The sequence below is a fragment of the Tursiops truncatus genome, chromosome 4 (assembly GCF_011762595.2).
Source record: "Tursiops truncatus isolate mTurTru1 chromosome 4, mTurTru1.mat.Y, whole genome shotgun sequence".
Classification (NCBI taxonomy): Eukaryota; Metazoa; Chordata; class Mammalia; order Artiodactyla; family Delphinidae; genus Tursiops; species Tursiops truncatus.
The window spans coordinates 133,488,226-133,510,002 of NC_047037.1; the positions used below are offsets into that span (position 1 = coordinate 133,488,226).

General features: G+C 42.1%; 1 protein-coding gene across 1 annotated transcript in view; it reads left to right on the top strand.

The window, feature by feature from the left end:
- The window catches only part of SMIM11 (small integral membrane protein 11), a 70,404-nt gene that overhangs the window by 44,499 nt on the left and 4,128 nt on the right, over positions 1–21,777 (top strand). The gene's annotated exons all lie outside the window — the stretch shown is intronic.

Here is a 21,777-nt window from a genome sequence, read left to right on the forward strand (position 1 = left end):
GATCACACAGACTGCATTGTAGAGCATGGGTTGAAGAGGGACAGGACTGGAGGCAGAGAAACCAGTCAGGCAGCTATGGGCTTAATCCAGGTAAGAGGTTAGTGGGAGTAATGCTGGAGAGAAGTCATGGATTCAAGAGACATTCAGAAAAAAACAGAGCTTGATTAGTTCATGCAGTAGGTTGAATGATGTCTGCTATGAACTGAATTGTGTCTGCTCAAAATTCATTGGTTGAAGCCCTTAACCCCCAGTGTGATAGTTTTTGGAGGTCGGGCTTTGGGAGGTAATTTGGTCTAGATGAGGTCATGAGGGTGGGGCCCTCATGATAGGATGAGTGCCCTTATAAGAAAAGACATCAGAGAACTTGCTTCCCTCCTTTTCTCTCCACCATGTGAGGACACATCAGGAAGGCAGACACCTGCAAGCCAGGAAGAGAGCTCTTACCAGACACTGAATCTGCTGGCACCTTGATCTTAGACTTACCAGCCCCCAACTTTGACAAATACGTTTCTGTTGTTTAAACCACCCAGACTATGTTATTTTGTTATGGCAGCCCAAACAGACTAAGACAGTGTTCCCTCAAAAGATAGGTTCACCTGGAATTTCAGCATGTGACCTTATTTGGAATAATGGCCTTTGTGGATGAAATTAAGGTAAGGATCTCAATCATCCTGGATTAAAATAGATTGCAAATCCAATTAGGAGTATCCTGATAAGAGACAAGAAAGGAGAAGACACACAAAGACACAGGGAAGAAGGCTGTGTGAGGGCAGAGCAGAGATTGGAGTGATGCTGCCACAAGCCAAGGAATGCTTGTAACCGCTAGAAGCTGGAAGCAAGGAGAAAGAATTCCTCTCTTGAGCCTCCAAAGCATGTGTGGCCCTGCTGATACCCTGATTCTGGATTTCTGGCCCCCAGAATTGTGAGAGATTAATTTCTGCCACAAAGTCAGTGGCAATTTATTGACATGGTGCTTGGACACTAATATAGTTGCATATAAATATAAGTACTTGTATCTATCATTATCATGATTATCATATAGGGAGTCATTGTTTATCAAATTAGACTAGTTTTGTTCCATTCATTCAAACATACATTCAAAAAATGTTTATTAAGGACCTACTATATGCCAGTCAGACACTGTACTAGGTAAATGCTGGAGGTACAATGATGACAAGACAGATTCCCAGCCCTCAAGGAGCTTATATCTAGTGGGAAGAGAGAAAAAAACATATAAGCAAACAATAAACTAATAAAAACTGGACTTCACACCATAAAGGAAAGAAATAAGATGCTGAAATAGGGAACAAAGAGGTAGAGGAGGAGAAACTTCTTTAGAAAAAATCATCAGAAAAGGTGATCAAGATAGGCAGGACAATTAGTAGTATTCTAATTTTATTTTTATCCATATTAGATAATTAATGGATATTGTTCAAGAAACAGGATTAACCACATTATAAAAAGTATGTTTAAAAATAACCAGTGGAACAAATTGCCAACAGGCACATGAAAAGATGCTCAACAGCATTAGTAATTAAAGAAATGCAAATCAAAGCCAAAATGAGATATAACTTCACAAGAAAAAAAAGGAAATGATCATGTGTTGGTGAGAATATGGAGAAATTGGAACCCTTAAACACTGCTAGTAAGAATGTAAAATGCTGCATCCACATCCACTGTAGAAAAGAGTGTATTGGTTCCTCAAAAAGTTAATCATAAAATTACCATGCTATCCACCAACTCCACTCCTATGTATATAACAAACACTCATACATGAATGCATACAGCAGCACTACTCAAATAGCCAAAAGGTGAAAACAACCCATATGTCCACCAGTGGATGAATGGATAAACAACATGTGGTCTCTATATACAATGTAATATTATTTAGCCTTAAAGAGAAATAAAGCACTGATAGACTATACTACAAAGCTACAGTAATCAAGACAGTATGGTACTGGCACAAAAACAGAAATATAGATCAACGGGACAGGATAGAAAGCCCAGAGATAAACCCACACACATATGGTCACCTTATCTTTGATAAAAGAGGCAAGAGTATACAATGGAGAAAAGACAGCCTCTTCAATAAGTGGTGCTGGGAAAACTGCACAGCTACATGAAAAAGAATGAAATTAGAACACTTCATAACACCATACACAAAAATAAACTCAAAATGGATTAAAGACCTAAATGTAAGGCCAGACACTATAAAACTCTTAGAGGGAAACATAAGCAGAACACCCTATGACATAAATCACAGCAAGATCCTTTTTGACCCACCTCCTAGAGAAAAGGAAATAAAAACAAAAATGAACAAATGGGACCTAATAAAACTTAAAAGCTTTTGCACAGCAAAGGAAACCATAAAGAAGACGAAAAGACAACCCTCAGAATGGGAGAAAATATTTGCAAGTGAAACAATTGACAAAGGATTAATCTCCAAAGTATACAAACAGCTCATGCAGCTCAATATCAAAGAAACAAACAAAGAGGGGTGGGATAGGGAGGGTGGGAGGGAGATGCAAGAGGGAGGATATAAGGGGATATATGTATATGTATAGCTGATTCACTTTGTTATAAAGCAGAAACTAACACACCATTGTAAAGCAATTATACTCCAATAAAGTTGTTAAAAAAATAAAAATCCAAAAATGGGCAGAAGAACTAAAAAGACATTTCTCCAAAGAAGATATACAGATGGCCAACAAACACATGAAAAGATGCTCAGCATCACTAATCATTAGAGAAATGCAAATCAAAACTACAATGAGGTATCACCTCACACTGATCAGAATGGCCATCATCAAAAAATCTACAAACAAGAAATGTTGGAGAGGGTGTGGAGAAAAAGGAACCCACTTGCACTGTTTGTGGGAATGTAAATTCATAAGCCACTATGGATAACAGTATGGAGGTTCCTTAAAAAACTAAAAATAGAACTACCATACGACCCAGCAATCCCACTACTGGGCATATACCCTGAGAAAACCATAATTCGAAAAGAGTCATGTACCACAATGTTCATTGCAGCTCTATTTACAATAGCCAGGACATGGAAGCAACCTAAGTGTCCATCGACAGATGAATGGATAAAGAAGATGTGGCACATATATACAATGGAATATTACTCAGCCATAGAGAGAAATGAAGCTCAGTTATTTGTAGTGAGGTGGATGGACCTAGAGTCTGTCATACAGAGTGAAGTAAGTCAGAAAGAGAAAGACAAATACTGTATGCTAACACATATATATGGAATCTAAAAAAAAAATGGTTCTGATGAACCTAGGGGCAGGACAGGAATAAAGACACAGACGTAGAGAATGGACTTGAGGACACGGGGAGGGGGAGGGGTAAGCTGGGACGAAGTGAGAGAGTAACATTGACATATATACACTACCAAATGTAAAATAGATAGCTAGTGGGAAGCAGCCGCTTAGCACAAGGAGATCACCTGGGTGCTTTGCAACCACCTAGAGGGGTGGGATAGGGACGGTGGGAGGGAGACGCAAGAGGGAGGAGATATACGTATGCATGTAGCTGATTCACTTTGTTATACAGCAGAAACTAGCACAACATTGTAAAGCAATTATACTCCAATAAAGATGTTAAAAAATAATAAAGTACTGGTACATGCTAGATCATGGAAAAATCTTGAAAACATTATGCTAAGGGAAATAAGTCAGACATATAAAAGGTCACATATTGTATGATTCCATGTCCAGAAAAGGTAAATTCATAAAGATAGAAAGCAGATTAGTGGTTGCCAGGGGCTAGGAGAAGGAGGAATGGGTAATAATGTTTAACGGGTATGAAATTTTCTTTGGGATGACAAAAATGCCTTGAAACTAGATAGAGGTGATGGTTGCACAATATTGTGAATGTACTAGATGCCACTGAATTGTACAATTTAAAAGGTTAATTTTATGTTATGTGAATTTCACATTAATAAAAAAAAGCCTACTGGAAGAAGCAGATTATAAAGATTTCACATTGTCAGAAGGTGCACACATGCAAAGCAAAGAAAATACAACAAATAAGAAAAATGAAAAATAAAAATGCATTGAAAACAAAGAGCAGGCTTTCCTGGTAGCACAGTGGTTAAGAATCCGCCTGCCAATGCAGGGGACATGGGTTCGAGCCCTGGTCAGGGAAGATCCTGCATGCCATGGAGCAACTAAGCCCATGTGCCCCAGCTACTGAGGCTGTGCTCTAGAGCCTGTAAGCCGGAACTACTGAGCCCACGTGCTACAACTACTGAAGCCCGTGTGCCTAGAGCCCTTGCTCTGCAACAAGAGAAGCCACACAATGCAACAAAGGGTAATCCCCACTCGCTGCAACTAGAGAAAGCCCACACACAGCAACGAAGACCCAGTGCAGGAATAAATAAATAAATAAAATTTATAAAAAAGAAAAAACAAAAAGCATGATCTAAAACCAGGTAATAAACCAAGACTAAATAAATTTGTCCTATCTATATATTGCAGATGAAAAAAATCAACACAAACAATAGCCAATTATACTTTGCATTCAGGAAATGCAGAAGGGCTTTGTTTGTTTTTATTTTCAGCAAACTCTTAATTAGCACTTACTATGTGCCAGGCATGTTCTAAGTCAGATTACAATTATTAATTAATCTAAATCACTTAATTATATCAAAAGAAAAAGAATGGGCACAGACACACAAAGTAAATACAAACATAAAGAAAGCAGAAATATCCATGTTAATATCATGTACGTTGAACTCAATACATAAAGCATTAAATAAAGTAAAAGGAGGCACTTAATAATCTACTCTGATCATATAACATCATGAGTATCTATGCACCAGATAATACAGCATCAAAATTCATAAAGCAAAACTTACTGAAAATAAAAGATGACAGAAAAAATATAGAAGCAGGCAATTTAAATTTACCTCTTGGCCCATAATAGAAAAAATAAACAAGATATTTTAAGTAAAGTTATAGAAATCAAAATACATAATTGATATATTTAATAAGACAGAACTAATTTGATATATATATATATATATATATATATACATATTGAACTCTATGTCCTGAAAATACAGAATACAGTTTTTTTTTCCAAGAACCATTAAATTTTCACATACACAAAAATCATATATTTGGCTGTAAAGGACACTTAAGGACATTTTTTTAAAGTAGAAATATTCTCTACTAACAATTATTAAGAACAGAAATTAATCTAAAAAATTGAAAAATATAAGTCTTGCTACTAGAAATGAAGGCTCAGAAAATTCTTAGTTAAAATGAAAATCAAGACTAAAAGTAAAATGTTATCTAGAAAATTAATTAAAAACAGTGCATATCTGCTATACAATATGGCTAACATTAGTAAAGAAGAAAAACTAAAAATAGATTTACCAAAAAAATGGGGAAAGTCCAGTCTTTTCAACAAATTGCAGTGGAACAATCATATATTCATATTTTAAAAGTGAACTAAGACCCTTACCTCACACTATACACAAACATTAACTCAGGATGGATCATTTAGCTTGACCTTAATGTAAGAGCTAAAACTATAGAATTTCTAGACAAATACATAGAAGAAAATCATTGTGATGTTGAATTAAGCAAAGATTTCTTAGATATAACTTTAAAAGCACTATTCATGAAAGAAAAAAACTGATAAAATGGACTTCACCAAAATGCAAAACTTTTGATCTTCATAAAACACTATTAAGAAAACGAAAAGACAACAGACTGGTAGGCAATATTTGCAAGTCAAGTGTCTGATAAAGGACTTGCATCCAGAATATATGACAAAGTCTTACGATTTAATGATAAGAGGACAAACAACTCAATAAAAAGTCAGAAAGAGATTTGAACAGACATTTCACCAAAGAAGGTACACAAATGGATGATAAGCACATGAAAAGATGTTCAACGCCATTAGTCGTTAGGGAAATGAAAATCAAAACCACAATGAATTATCACTATACACCCACTAAAATGTCTGTAATTTGAAAAGTGGACCATACTGAATGTTGGCAAGGATGTGGAGAAACAGGAACTCTCATACATTGCTGGTGAGAATGATGATGGTACAACTACTCTAGAAAAGTTTGACAATTTCTTAAAAAACTAACTATATACCTCCTATATGACGTTGCAGTTTCACTCCTAGGTATCTACACAAGGCAAACAAAAATATATGTCCACACAAAGACTAAATATTCATAAATATGTATACATAAACATAATATACATAAATATTCATATCAGTACCTTTCATAATAGCTCCAAATTGGAAATAGTCCAAACGTCCATCATCAGATGAATGGAAAACCAAAATGTGGTATATCCTTATGAAGGAACACTGTTCAGCAATAAACATGCATGAACCTCAAAAGTATTATTCTGAGTGAAAGAAACAAAACCCATAGGACCACACATTGTAATGTTCCATCTATATGAAATTTCTAGAAAAGGCAAAATTACAGAGACAGAAAGCAGATCCGTGGTTACCTGGGGCCAGAGGTGGGAATAGGAACTGATTCAAACAGGAACAAGGGGACTTCTTAGGCTGATGGAAATGTTCTGAAACTGGATTGTGGTAATGGTTCACAATTGTATACATTTACTAAACATCATCAAACTGTACCCTTACAATGGGTAGGTTTTATAGTATGTAAATTATATCTCAATAAGGCTGTTTTAAAATTGTAAATTAAGCACCTTATTCCAGATGTTAGAAAAAGGAAAACAAAATAATCCTAAGGAAAGTGGGGGTGGGGAGTGGTTTATTAAAAAAGGATAAGAGCAGAATTTAGAAGCCAGAAAATTGATAACGCTAATAATACATCTAAGACCTGCTTCCTTGAAGAAAGAAAGAAAGAAAGAAAGAAAGAAAGAAAGAAAGAAAGAAAGAAAGAAAGAAAGAAAGGAAGGAAGGAAGGAAGGAAGGAAGGAAGGAAGGAAGGAAGGAAGGAAGGGAGAAAGGGAGGAAGGAAGAAAGAAAAGAAAGAAAGAAAGAAAGAAAGAAAGAAAGAAAGAAAGAAAGAAAGAAAGAAAGAAAGAAAGAAAGAAAGAAAGAAAGAAAAAGAGGGAGAGAGGGAGAGAGGGAGGGAGGGAGGGAAGGGAGGAAGGAAATGGATAAACCATTAGCTACCCTAGTAAAGAAATAAAGGATAAAGGACAAAGAACAAATATACAAAATAAGAATTGTGAATGGAATAGCAATAGATATAGAGAAAATCAAAGAAATGATTCCTCAATTCACCTGCTCAATTCTGTGCAAATAAATTTGAAAACTTTGACCAAACTAATGATTTTCTAGGAAAATGTAGATGACCAAAACTGATCCCAAAAGAGATTTTAAAAATCAGAAAATATCGGTTACCATAGAAGATGCTGAAAAACTTGTGAGTCATCCACCCAGAGAAGAATCTGGTAATGCTGATTTCACCGGTGAATCCTACTAAACCTTTACTGATAAATAAGGCTGCTTTTAATCAGCTCTAGAGCATGGAGAAGGGAAAAATCTTCCGAATTTTTCTGAAGAAGCCACTACATCGGTGATAACCTAGCCCTATAAAACCACCATGATAAAAGGTAACCACAGACCAGCTTCACTTCTGGATAAAGATGTAAGTATTCTAAGTACAATATTAGTCAATAGACCCCAATAGTACACGAAAAGAATAATACACCACAAACGAATGCAGGCATACCAATTATGAAAGAATTGTTTAATATTAGGAATCCATTAACATAATTTACCACAACAATAGTCAAATAAAATGTGTTCATCTTTATAGATGATAGATAGGTATTTGTTCAATTTCAATTCCATCCTGATTTTTGAAATCTTGATAAATAAGATGAGAGATATTTCTCTAATATGCTAAATTAAATATATCTGAAGTCAGAAACTGGACTTATGCTTAATGGTGAGACACTAGAAGGACATCAATACAGTCAGGAATAAGACACAATCACCCCACACCTGTCAGAATGGCTGTTAACAAAAAGACAACAGATAATTGTTGGCAAGGGCGTAGAGAAAAGGAAACCCTTGTACCCTGCTGATGGGAAGGAAATTGGTGCAACCACTGTGGAAAACAGTATGGAGGTTCCTCAAAAACTTAAAAATAGAACTACCATACAATCCGGCAATTCCACTCCTGGATATTTATCCAAAGAAAACAAAAACATTAATTTGAAAAGATATATGCACTTCTGTGTTCATTGTAGCATTGTTTACAATAGCCAAGATATGGAATCAACCTAAGTGCCCATTAATAGATGAATGGATAAAGAATATGTGATACACACACACACACACACACACACAAACAAACACAGGGCAATATTACTGTGCCATAAAAAAGGACAAAATCTTGCTATTTGTGACAACGTGGATGGACCTAGAGGCTATTATGCTAAGTAAAATAAGTCAGAGAAAGTAAAATACTGTATGATTTATGTAGAAAATAAATCAAATAGTAAATCAAATATTAATATTAAAATATTACTAATGATATATGTGGAATCTAAAAAACAAAAAAAAAGAGCAAACATAACAAAACAGAATCAGAGTCATAGATACAGAGAATAAACAAGTGGTTGCCAGAGGGGAGGAAGGTGAGGGGATGAGAGAAATAGGTGAGGGAGATTAAGGGGTCCAAATTTACTGTTAAAAAATAAATGAATCATGGGTATGAAATACACAGTGTGGGGAATAATAAGTAATATCTTTGTATATTGATAGATTGTAACTAGATTTATCCTGGTGATCATTTTGAAATATATAGAGATATTGAATCACAATGTTGTAGACCAAGAACTAACGTAGTTATAGGTCAATTATACTTCAACAACAAACAGACTCATAGAAAAGGAGATCAGATTTGTGATTACCAGAGGTGGGGGACAGGCAAATTGGATGAAGGCAGTCAAAAGGTACAAAACTCCAGGTATAAGAAAAATAAGTACTAGGAAGGTAATGTACAACATGATAACTGTAATTAACACTGATACATGTTACATATAAAAGTTAAGAGAGTGAATTCTAAGAGTTCTCATCAGGAGGAAAAAATATTTTTTTCTTTTATTTTGTATCTATGTAAGATGATGGATGTTCCATAACCTTATGTGGTAATCATTTCATGATGTAAGTAAGGCAAATCATTGATTATTCTGTACACCTTAAACTTGTATGGTGCTGTATGTCAATTATAGCTAAATAAAACTGGAAGGAAACTAAAGAAAGAAAAGACACATTCACCCATTATCACCACTGTCATTTAATATTATACAGGAGGAATTATTCGATTCAATTAGACAAGAGGTACTAAAACTGGAAAAGAGAAGGCAAAAATTATCGTTGACTGTATGATTAGAAAAATAAAGAGAATCAACTGCAAAACTATTAGCAACTATTAGCAAACTATTAGTAGGATAATTGGAAAAATAAAGAGAATCAACTGCAAAACTATTAGCAAACTATTAGTAGGATAATTCAGTAAGCTGAGTGGGTACAACATAAATACTAAAAAAAATCAATATCCAAGAATCTATATTAACAGCAATAACTTTGTAAGTATAATTGAAGACAAGATTCTACTTACAATTGGAACCAAAAAAGATAAGACACCTATGAGTACAATAAATGCATAAGATTCATACAGAGAAAATCTTTAAAAAGAGGGACAAAAAGGAAGATTTGACTAAATGCAAATATTTCCTATTCTTAGAAAGACTCACTTGTGTAAAGATGATAATTCTTTCCAAATTCATCTATAGATTTAGTACAATCCCAACAAAAGATCAACAGAGGTTTTTGGGTTTTTGTTGTTCTCATTTTGTTTTGTTTTCCAAACTACACTGAATGAATGCCAAGTTTTCAGAGCCCTTACTCCATTTGTTAATGATATTTTTCTTGCCTTTTCCTTTCCAATGATATACTTCGTGTTTTCAGGCCCATATTTCTTTCAGTTTCAACGAATAGAATTCCAACTTTTAGGCTTGAAAAATCACAGCAAAATCAAAAGGAGAAAATGGTTCTTCTTCCCCTGCAGCTACAGAGGGCAGCAGACAGCATCCTTCATCATAAACACCCATCCTTGCAGGTATTACTCCAACAAATGAATAGGCGAACCCCCAGGATTTCAAGGTTGCCTCTGAGAAAAGTAAACTTGACTTCCCCCAAAGCTATCATTCAAACTGGTCGTTTTACTTAATTATGTTGACTCTGGCAGAGATATAAACTGATAACTGTTTCCTCAAAGGAAATATCTTTGTTAACTTTCTTTGTTTGGCTTCCCTCCTCTTTCACCAGAAGCGTGAGGTAAATAAATTTGCTAAATTTCTCATTTAGAAAAAGACTTTGAGAGCCGTGCTCCATTCAAATTCACACAGACAAGTTGAGTCTAAAATTTATATGTAAAATTGAACATGCAAGAATAGCCAAGAAAATTATAGGAAAAAAGCAGTAATGAAATATCCCTCCAAGGTGTTAAAACATATTGTAAAGCCACAGAAATTAAAAGGGCTTGATTCCAGCATATAAACAGGCAGACAGACCAGTAGAACAGAATAAATTCCAGAAATAGATTCAAAAACATTCAGGAAAATAGGATAAAATAAAGAGAATGTTTCCAATCAGTGTAGAAAAGATTGGTTATCTAATAAATGCATGGGACAACTGGGTAAACATCTGGGGAAGAGTTAAATTGGATCTCTACTTTGCTATGCCAAAATAAATTCCAGATGGAGCTAAATTATAATTTTTAAAAAATAAAGCTATAAAAGAACTAGAACAAACATGGGAGAGTTATTTTTATAATCTCAGATTGTGGCAGTCTTTCCAAGCACGACGCAAAAGTCAGAAGTCACAAAAGACAAGACTGATCAATCCAACTACATAAGCATTAAAAATGCCTTCGTGGGGACTTCCCTGGTGGCACAGTGGTTAAGAATCTGCCTGCCAATGCAGGGGACACGGGTTCGAGCCCTAGTCCGGGAAGACCCCACAAGCCGCGGAGCAACTAAGCCCGTGTGCCACAACTACTGAGCCTGTTCTCTAGAGCCCGCGTGCCACAACTACTGAGCCCACGTGCTGCAACTACTGCAGCCCGCGTGCCTAGAGCCTGTGCTCCGCAACAAAGAGAAGCCACCGCAATGAGAAGCCCGCGCACCACAACAAAGAGTAGCCCCTGCTCGCCGCAACTAGAGAAAGCGCACGCACAGCAACGAAGAACCAACGCAGCCAATAAATAAATAAATTTATTTTAAAAAAAAGCCTTCATGGCAAAAGCAAAATACTATCAATCGAGACAAGAGATAAATAAATGATAAACTTGGGGGAAGCATTAGCAACACATATGGTAAAGTGTCAAATTCGTTAATATTTAAAAGTTTTTCAACGTTAAATAAAACAGGTCAGCTATTCAACAGAAACATGGTCAAAGCACATGGACAGCTAGTCACAGAAAAAGAAGTCCAAGAAAAAAAAAAGAGTTAATAAAAGAAAAGAAAAAGAAGTAACAGTGTCTTTTAAACAGAAAAAATATACTCATTCTCACCCATAACAATATAGATGCAAATCAGAATTATAAAGAGATCTCATTTACTGCTGGTAGACAAGTAAAGATCATTTGCAAAGTGGGTCTATCCATCCACAGTGTGTTCGCCACGGTATACAAAACAGTCTGAACGGTGTCTGACACACAGTGACAGCTCATAGAAGTCAGCTTTTATTATTATTATTGAGGATAATTGGGATTATTAAAATTTTATAGCACACATACCTTCTGACCACTCAGTCATCTTCTGGGAATCTGGGGGACTTAGGTGTGATGTGAGCATATTTCCAGGACATATGTACAGGTCTGGTCATTGCAAGCAAGAGATTGGAAACCATCTAAATGTCCATCAAGAGAGGACTGGTAAGGACAGTACGGAAATCCACGCGATGGGATCCTAGTCGAGCATTAAAAGGACTGAGGCAGATGTCTGTGTACTGAAGAGGAACAATCTTCAAAATCTTGATAAGTAGGAAAAAAATAAGCAGGATGTAGATTGGCGTGTTGTCCACCATTTGTATATAAAAGCTGTATATTCTTGTATATGCAAAGAATATTTCTAAAAAGAGACCTAAGAATCCTTTTATTGTCCTCTGGGCAGTTTCCTTTTAAATGATTTGTTTGTTTGTTTTTTACTATGTGCCTGTTACCTATTGAAAAGGCAAATCTATTTTCTTAAGAGTGAGGAGTTTGCAATGAACACATCAACTCTTTACATGGAATCAGCTGTTTCTATGCTAGTATGTTTGAAAGTCTTGCTTCCAAACATTTAAAATCCAATCCCCTAGACGTCCATCTCTGTCCCTGATTTGCATCTTCTTGTAGAAATGTTCCCTTGTGTAAGAGAAGTAGCCTGCCTCGCAAGAGAGAATCACAAGAGGCGTGAAAACTATGTATGTGCAGCTTGCCCTGACTTTATTGCAAAAGCCCTTTGAAATTCAGTAATTCATTCTCCCTCTGATTCTGTGTCCCCGGTAATTACTGATTCAGTAGTTCGGTGTAGGCTGTCCTGATGCTACCACCACTAGACATTCTCTCTCCAAGGGGCTCCAAGAGGCCCCTGACGACTCTGGACTCCGGGATTCTTGCGGGGCAGGGCTCCGAGGTACCGATGGATGCACTGCCACCCTGTGGCGAGAGGCTGCTATAACAAGCAGGCCGTCCCCAGGGAGCTGCCGCAGACGGATTCCCTGGGTGACCAGCTCAAGGGTTTTCAATAGAGGGCGCTGATGAGACAGCCACGCGGGAGCTGCTCGTGTTTTCTAGAACGATGGTTAGACACGTGGATTTCACACATAATGCACACAAAAGCATTAAAAAAAATTGTAAAGTACATAACTCAATAGTCATTGATTTAAAAAAAATCCAATTCTGGTATTCCATGCTTAACAGACAAAACTTGGAAGAACCGGGCCTGCCTCAGTTTGATCCCAGAGAGTGCCTACCTGCCTCTCGCCTGTGGCTCCTGTACTTGCATGCTCCAGAATGTGCATCCCCTGAGCCCTACGGTGCCAACGTTACCAAGTATGGCCAAGTCATCAAAAAATTCAGGATCGTTCTAGAACAGGGGTCAGCCTCCTTTATTTCCGTAAAGGGCTAAATAGTCAATATTTTTGGATTTGTGATTCAATATGATCTCTGTCACAAGAACACAACTCTGCCTCTGTAGCAGGAATGCAACCTTACACAATATGTAAATAAATGTGTGGTTGTGTTACAGTAAAACTTTATTTACAAAAACAGGGGAATTCCCTGATAGTCCAGTGGTTAGGACTCAGCGCTCTCACTGCCGTGGCCCGGCTTCAATCCCTGGCTGAGGAACTAAGACCCAGCAAGCCCTGCGGTGTGGCCAAAAAAACAAACAAACAAAAAAAAACACCCCAAAACCAAAACCAAAAAAAAACAAAAAAAATAGGTGGTTGGCCAGGTTTGGTCTGTGGGCCATAGTTGGCCAAACCCTAGTCTAGAACATCCCTCCTGTCTCCAAAACCCAATGATTCTGTACCTTACTGGTGATGTGAGTTTTGTGGTCTGATGTCCAACGGAGTTGAGCGCTGTCCAGCAGTGGGACATGCACGGGGTCAATGGCTGTGGTTTGCCCTGTTAGTACATCCACTTTGAGTCTTTCCCAAGTTCAGTGTGTCCTGACATCTTGTGACCTTTATGAGCTGGGGGGGGAGTGACACCCTGAATGCCTCAGTGCTCTATAAGGCCCCAAAGTCTTTGATCCAAGAAATCAGCTTGAAAAATGCAGCCGTCAAATGTTCCCATCCTCCTCTGGCTGCATCAAAAAACAAAGTTTCCACGCCTGTTTCAATTTCTCCCAACGGTCCTGTGAACACGTGGGCACAGGGGAAATGCACCTTCTCCCTCGTGTCCTCCTTGGCACTGCGTGGGCCTCCCTCCCTCCCTTTGACTTGACCATGTGGTGATGTTTTTCTTTCTCTCTTTCTTTTCCTCCTTTGATGGAGCATTAGCCCGCATGTGCGGGCCCTCAGCTGCTCCCTGAATTCACACATCCCTGACCAGGAGGGGTTCAGTCTTGCCAACTCTCGAGGACTTGCTTAATAGCTGAAACTTTGGAGTTTTTATTTTCTTTTCTTTTTGCCACAAATATCAGAAAGGCCACCCTTTAAAGTGAAACAGGCGAGAAGCTTTGACCTAGCATGTGTCCAGCCTGGAAGCTTGGAAGGCAGCTTCTGACATCCAAGGAGTAGCCCCCATGGGTTAGTTTACATTTTAGCCCCAAATAAACAACCTTCCCTCCAGTTCCCTGCTTCAGGCAGCCTGTGGGAGGATTTGCAGGGCAATCGGCTTCAAAGAAGAGACAACAAGACCCTCAACCTTTTCCTGTCTTTCTGTTTGCTGGCTGCTGTCTGCCATTAGGACCTCCTAGTTTTCTCTGCCTGTTTTCCCATTTTCGCCTTTTCAGTTCTTTAACACCTGCTTAAGCGATTCTTCCTATTAATTTCTCCACCAAAACAGTGAGGTTTCTCTTTTCCCGACTGGACCCTGACTGATCAGACACAAAATAAGTGATAAAGTCCGTGGTTGAAGGATGAGAATATGCGGTGAAAACATCACTTGAGAAAAATCACAACTGGGTTTACGGTAGCAGCTGGGGTGGCGTCCTAAATCTGATGGCTGATGTCCTTATAAGAAGAGGAGAAGACACACACACAGAGCAGAAGACCAGGTGAGACAGAGACAGCGGTTGGAGTGACATGACCACAAGCCAAGAAGCCACCAGAAGCCGCGAGAGGTGGGAAGGGTCCTCCCCCAGAGCCCCAGAGGGAGCAAGGCCCTGCTGACACCCAGACTCTGGACTCTGGCCTCTAGAACCATGAGAGGATACCTTTCTGTTGTTTCAAGCCACCAATTTTGTGGTCATCGTTTATGGCAGCCACAGGAAATTAATATGATCGCCCACTGAATTCTCACAGAAAAGCTATGTTTAAAAAGCAGTTAGGGGGCTTCCCTGGTGGCGCAGTGGTTGAGAGTCCGCCTGCCGATGCAGGGGACGCGGGTTTGTGCCCTGGTCCGGGAGGATCCCCCATGCCGCGGAGCGGCTGTGCCCGTGAGCCATGGCCGCTAAGCCTGCGCGTCCGGAGCCTGTGCTCCTCAACGGTAGAGGCCACAACAGTGAGAGGCCCGCGTACCGCAAAAAAAAAAAAAAAAAAAAAAAAAAAAAAAAAAAAAAAAAAAAGCAGTTAGGAAACCTGGGTTCTTTTCTATGGATTTCCCGGGTTTTCTGCAAAGAAGCCACATTCTCCATTCCTTATGCTACCTTAAGGTCACTCACTGCCAAGTTAGCCCAAAGGCCCCTCCTCGTCCTGGGGGAAGACTTCCCGCCCCGGGGGCTGAGTCCAGCCCCCATCCTCCCACCTCCCACTCCCTCCCACTGCACTGGGTCATGGTAGTCTGAGAGGAGCCTGCTTCTGGGGCCTGTCTGGTGTGAGAGGGACAACACCCAGTGGAGAGTGGGGGCTTCCCTGGTGGCGCAGTGGTTAAGAATCCGCCTGCCGATCCAGGGGACACGGGCTCGAGCCCTGGTCCAGGAAGAAGATCCCACAGGCCGCGGAGCGACTAAGCCCGTGCGTCACAACTACTGAGCCTGCGCTCTACAGCCCGTGAGCCACAACTACTGAGCCCGTGCACCACAACTACTGAGCCTGCGCTCTAGAACCCGCGAGCCACAACTACTGAAGCCCGTGTGCCTAAAGCCCGTGCTCCACAACAAGAGAAGCCACTGCAATGAGAAGCCCGCGCAACCGCAAGGAAGAGTAGCCCCTGCTCACTGCAACTAGAGAAAGCCCGCACGCAGCAACAAACACCCAACGCAGCCAAAAATAAATAAATGAAATAAATAAATTTAAAAAAAAAACACCCATGGTGGGGGCCCTAGACAAGCAACCACTTTCCCCATTCCTCCTCCCTGTGACAATATCTGAACGGGGTCACTTAGGTTACTGTCACCCCAAATTTGCTGAGCCTCTTCCGTGAGAGCAGGAATGGTCATAGGCCTGGAATGGAAAGGGGCTGAGGTCTGGGTGAGAGATGGTTTCCCAACGGCTGGAAAGGATGATGAAGAGATTCCTAGAAAGCGGGTGGGCAGGTTCCAGCACAGAGGAAGGGAGAAGCGGTCCTAGCAACTTCCTGAGAACTCTGAGCCCCCAGGGCCCCTGCTCAGAGGAGGGGCCTCCCAAGGCACCTCCAGAGGCCTGCTTCTCTCTCTCCCTCCTGTTTCGTAATGATGACCATGGTGGGCTCTGTCCTGCTGAACTTGATGAGTGAGTAGAAGTTTAGCCTCCAGAGAATGTCTGAAGCCCACCCGGAGAACCTCGCCGGCCCCAAGCAGGCACCCACCCGGCTCCAGGTGCTCAGGGCTCCATGTGCATTGGAGATTCTCAACCTGACCACCAGGGGGCAGCCACACCCAGGGCGCCTTCCTCTGCCCGCGCAGACTGGCCGACAAAACCCTGTATTTCTGGAAATGTCTAAGACACCTGGCTTTATTGACCTTAAGCAGACACACCGAGGAAACTGAGGGGCCGATTGCTCTAAGTCCTTGACTCCTTTTTGTATTTGTATTTAGATTTGTTTGTGTACCCAATGAATCAGTTAAAGAATTTACCACCCCTTCTCAATCCATCCTTAGCTTTCTGTACATTTCTTTTGTCCTCAAGCTCTCATAGCCTTTGGCTATCTCCCTTAATCTGATTTAGTATTTACTTCTCATTTTTTTTTTTAGTATTTATGTGCCCATAGAGAAGGCATCTACTGATGTGGATTTAAGATCCGGCATCCTCTGGAGAGAGTCACACGCATTAACACACAAGTCACACACGGGCTTGTCTGGAGATTCAGAGATTGTGGAATCCCTAAAAGTTTTCTCTGCCTGTCAGCTTATTTCTAATTCTTGTTATGGCTACTATCGAATTACCATAGTGTCCTGAGGGGAAACTGAAATTCAGAGCCAGAGCAAAGACAATATTTCAAGCCATATTATCAGAATTTGCAATTGGCTTCTTTTTGGCTCAGTTTGCCTTTTTTTTTTTAAATGGCCCAGCTCAGATGCTGGACTACCTTCTGTCTCTTTAAGCAGACCTCTAGGTATACAGTGCAGATGGTATTAGGATACTTTTTATTTCAGGCAAGGCTTTATGGGGCCCCCACTGCAGCAAGGGGGAGCGAGAACAAACAATAGGTTCCCTTGCCGGCTTGCTCGCTGAGGTGAGGCGAGCTTGTTCCTTATATGCAGTGAGAATAAGGGTGTGTCCAGGGGTCAGGGCGGAGTGGTGGCTTAGGTGCTTTGCCCACCCCTGAGATGGTGTTGCAGGCAGGAGGCATGCACAGTGCCCCGGACCCCCTGCTTGTGGGCTCTTCAAAATTGACAGTTGAGTTTTTTGGTCTCTTTGTATCTTTTGTCCAGAATTTGCCCTAACTGTGCATGCATGCAGTTATACTTAGCTCATACAGTTTCTTTGTATTTTGTTGCCTGAGGAGAGGTGTGTCCAGGTGCAAGTACTGCAGCACTGCAGCAAAGGGTCAGCCTGTCTCATCCCCCCCGAGACACCCTACACCCTTATTCTTAAGGGGTAAGAGGCCGAAGGTCTCTTCTTCTGAAACTTCTTCCTGCTGGATGGGGACCACAGACCCTAGCCTATCCTAGAGGTATAGAAGTCCCTCACTGACTGTTCCAAGGACCTGTAGGGACTTGGGCCACTCTCCTCTGGAATTGGCTGAATTCCCTGAGCCATCATGAGTCTTACTTCAAACTGTTGGAGCCTAAAAGACACAAACTCAACCAAACGGTTAAACAAACAAGGGCTAAAAAGGAGAACAAGAATAGCCCTTAAAGGGCCTAGAAAGGGAGGGAACGAGGAGGACCCTTTTGGAGAGTAAATTGTCTGATATTCCTAAATGATATCCCGTAAAGAATGATCAAGTCGGGTTAGTGTGCATAAAAGAATAAAATCAGAGCCCCGTCATTCCTTCCCCACCTCACAGACCCCCAGGAACCCCTGGCTTGTCAGCGAGGGCAGAAGTTAGGGAAGCACACCTCCTGCTGGCTTCCTCCTTCAGGCAAGCGATGACCTTGGGTGTGTCCTTGAACCTCGCTGAGCCTCAGTTTCCTCAGCAGTTAAGTGACAGCCATGGTCTAGTTAAACCTCAGGGAGCTTGCTCTCCAAGGCCAACTGTCTGGTGAATTGCACGTGGGGCATATCTAACCTGGAGCCATTCGCCTAGCCAGGCTGCGCGCCTCCAGGAGCGGTGAGGTGCGTGCCATCCTTCGTATTGGCTAGTGTACCCGAGTCCCCGGTCAGCCTTGTAGACAAGCCTGGTTTGTCTGCTCATAGAGTGGGCCCATCTCTCCAGGGCGGACTCCACAATTGGTTCCAAGAATCTGCAGAGCAAACTTGGAGCCGTAATGGCCTCTTCTATACTGACAGAGGGTGAGGGGCCTGGCATCTGAATGGGACGTGCCAGGTAAAGACAGCCCGATGCAGCATCCTTTCAGAGGGCTGGGATCTGAGGGTCCACTGGCCAGGCCCCCACCTCGGGGCTTGCTGCCACTGATTCTACCTGCCTCTGCCACCATGGCGGGCAGTCCTTCAGATGCAGGTTCCCCTCCCTGACTCTGGTTTCTATCAAGTGTGGCCTGGGGCTGTCCCGGAGCTATTCTTTCTGCTTAAAGCAGAGGTTGTAAAGCAGTGGTCTTTGAGCAGAATTCAGTTCAAGGTCATAGCCTGTTTGGCCCACACATTAAAAAAAATAAAATTGAATTAGTTGCCCACATTAAAAAATCAGGACATTTCAAATAAATATCCAGACTTCCCCGGTGGTCCAGTGGTTAAGACTTTGCCTTCCAATGCAGGAGGCGTGGGTTCGAACCCTGGTTGGGGAACTAAGATCCCACATGCCGTGGGGTGCGGCCAAAAACTTTAAAAAGAAATCAAATAAATATCACAAGTTCATCAAGAGTCTGCCCAAGCTGCTGGCTGGCTGAGGACGTCTGGGACTCAGCAGCAGTGGCAGCCTCCCACCCCCTTAGCAGGAGGCTTGGGTAATAGGGGAAGGGACGCTCGGCAGTCTGCCTGCAGCTCCACCTGGGGCTTTGCTCCCTTGTTTGCTACTTGTAGGATCAGGGGTGTCTACGGCAGAGTTGAACCACGGGCAATCATACTTCCTTATTCCGGAGCCCCCCAAGAACCCACACCCACTTTCTAAAAGGATCATAGTGATATTAACAAAACACACACTACACGTCATGATAAAAGACTCTAATTTTTTAAAAAGATGTTTTTAATACCTCAAAAGGCATGTTGTCCTATTCAATGAACACATAAAATATTGCGCACAAAGCATTGAGATTCTAGTTTGAAAGGGCTTAGAACAGTGCCTGGCTCCTAGCAGGCATTCTACGAATGCTCGCCCAAAATTTTAAATATGGTAACAAGCATTCGAACATGTGTGGCTTCTAAGAGGTTTGAGGGGTGTGGGGAAGTGAGCTGAATGCCTGGTGCTTCAAGGACGGGGAGGACTAAAGCTTGTGGGATCTCCCTCTGCCTTAAAGGGGCAGAACCTCAGGGGGGAAGTGAACCGGTGATAAAGAACTAGTCTGTGTGCCTGGAATACCCAAGTCTGCCTGCCGCTGTAAATCACGCTGTGGACCACGTGCGCTCTGGGTTCCTCTCCAAACTCCTGGGCCCAGCCTGCTTTCCTTCACTAGGGGCCAACTGTGTCTGTCACAGCAGGGAAGTCACACGTGGCCAGGAGATGCCAGCAATCATAGGTGGGCTTCCAGGGGCCCAAGAACCCCCGAGATTGTGGGTAAAATGTGTCTGTGTGCAATTTGGGGAGATCATAGCTTTCATTAGATTTTCAAAGGACTCTGACGCAAATAACCACTGGTCTCGAGGACTGTAGTAACTCTGCCAGGCTTCTGTCCAAGGGATGTCCCATTGGGAGCTCTGCCCCCAAGCCCACAAAGGAATCGCTGTCTATTACATGAAGCAAGGACTGTGCCCCCCATTCGTCTATTGGAGGATGGCCAGCGATGCTTACGTGTTGCTTCTAATTTGTATTATGTGCAGGTTTCTAACAAGTATGTTTTATTTAAGTACTCCACCCTCTTAAGCAATGCCTAGGCAGGCGAGCGTTCAGGACGGCGCAGGTGACCGAGGGCAGCTGGGGAAGAAGGCTGAGACCCAGGTCACATGTCCTCTGAGTCCCTCAGGCCAGGCCATGCTCACGAGGCTCCTTCCACTGCCATGAGCAAGTCCCTGGCACCGTCTGCCTCCATCCCTGAATCCCTTTCCCAGCTCTCAGTCGGGAGGGAAGTTTCCAAGGGAATCTCTGTCTTGTGAGGAGAAGGGCCAGGAGGAAAGCGCTGTCTCTGGAGGGGTGGTCAGGGCAGAGGCACTGCGCGAGCTTCCCATGGCTGCTGGAGCAAACTAGCCCAGCCTGAGTGGCTTTGAGTAAGAGAAACCCCTTGTCTTCCCGTTCTGGAGTCCAGAAGTCTGAAATCACGGGGTCTTGGGGCCCTGCTTCCTCTGAAAGCCATCCGGGAGAATCCTTCCTTTCCTCTCCCAGCCTCCAGTGGTGGCCCTCGGTCCTTGGTGGTCCTTGCTTTGCAGCAGCGCCACTCCTATCTCTGCCCAAATTTCCCTCTTCTTATAAGGATGTCGGCCACATTGGATTAGGGCTCACCCCAATGACCTTACCTTCCTTGATCACATCTGCAAAGACCTTATTTCCAGATAAGGTCATGTTTACAGGTTAGGACTTGAAGGGTTAAGAGGATCTTTTTGGGGGGGTCACAATTCAACCACGATGGGCACGTTACCTCAAAAGGCCCTGCCACCTCAGTCCCGTGTGTTGCCCCTTGCCCACACCCACGCCTTCCCCTGAGCTCTTGAGGTGGTGGATGCAACCCTCCCTCCTGCCACGAAAACCGAGTACCTTCCCCTTGGTACACATTCTGAAGCAGGATTTTTTTCCTTCTGCATCTCAACTGCGCTACGTGAGTAGGTAGTGTGTGTGTGTGTGTGTCCTTGAGTATCTGTGTGTGTTTCTCTTTGTGTTTCTGTGTGCACGTGTGTGCCTCTGGGTATGAGCGTGTGTTTGGGGTGTGTGTGTGTGAAGGGTGGGCATGGGGGGGAAGAGGAGGCAGGAGAGGAAGGGGAGGATAGAGCCACCATGGTAAGGGTACGAGTGAAAAGGGCAGAGTAAGTCTTGTCCCATAGCAAGTGGGGAAGTATGCTTGCAACGAATATGGAAACATTATGTCTTGGGTCTCAGTCCCATAAGGAAGGCGTATTCGTTAGGATTTTGATTCTGTTACTTTAACAAAAACCAAAATCACACTGGCCCAAGGAAGATCGGAGTTAGTTTCCCTTTCCTCTAAAGTCTGAGCTGTTGATTGACCAGACCCTGCCCCATGCCATGGCCCAGGGACCCAGACTCTTATTGCTGTACCATCTGTGAATACACTGTCCTTTTCCAGAGTCAAAACTGGCTCACCACCTGATCCATGTCCCAGCCGCGGGGAAGGGGGAGAGGGGAGTGGAGGACACATCCTTTCCTTTTCAATACTCACTGGGAAATTGCCCTCATCATTCCCACTTCAACTGGCCATAACTTCATACACAGGACCTTGCTAGCTGCAAGGAAGTCAGGGAAAGACAGCTGTTATTCTCAGAGACCGTGATCTCAGGGAT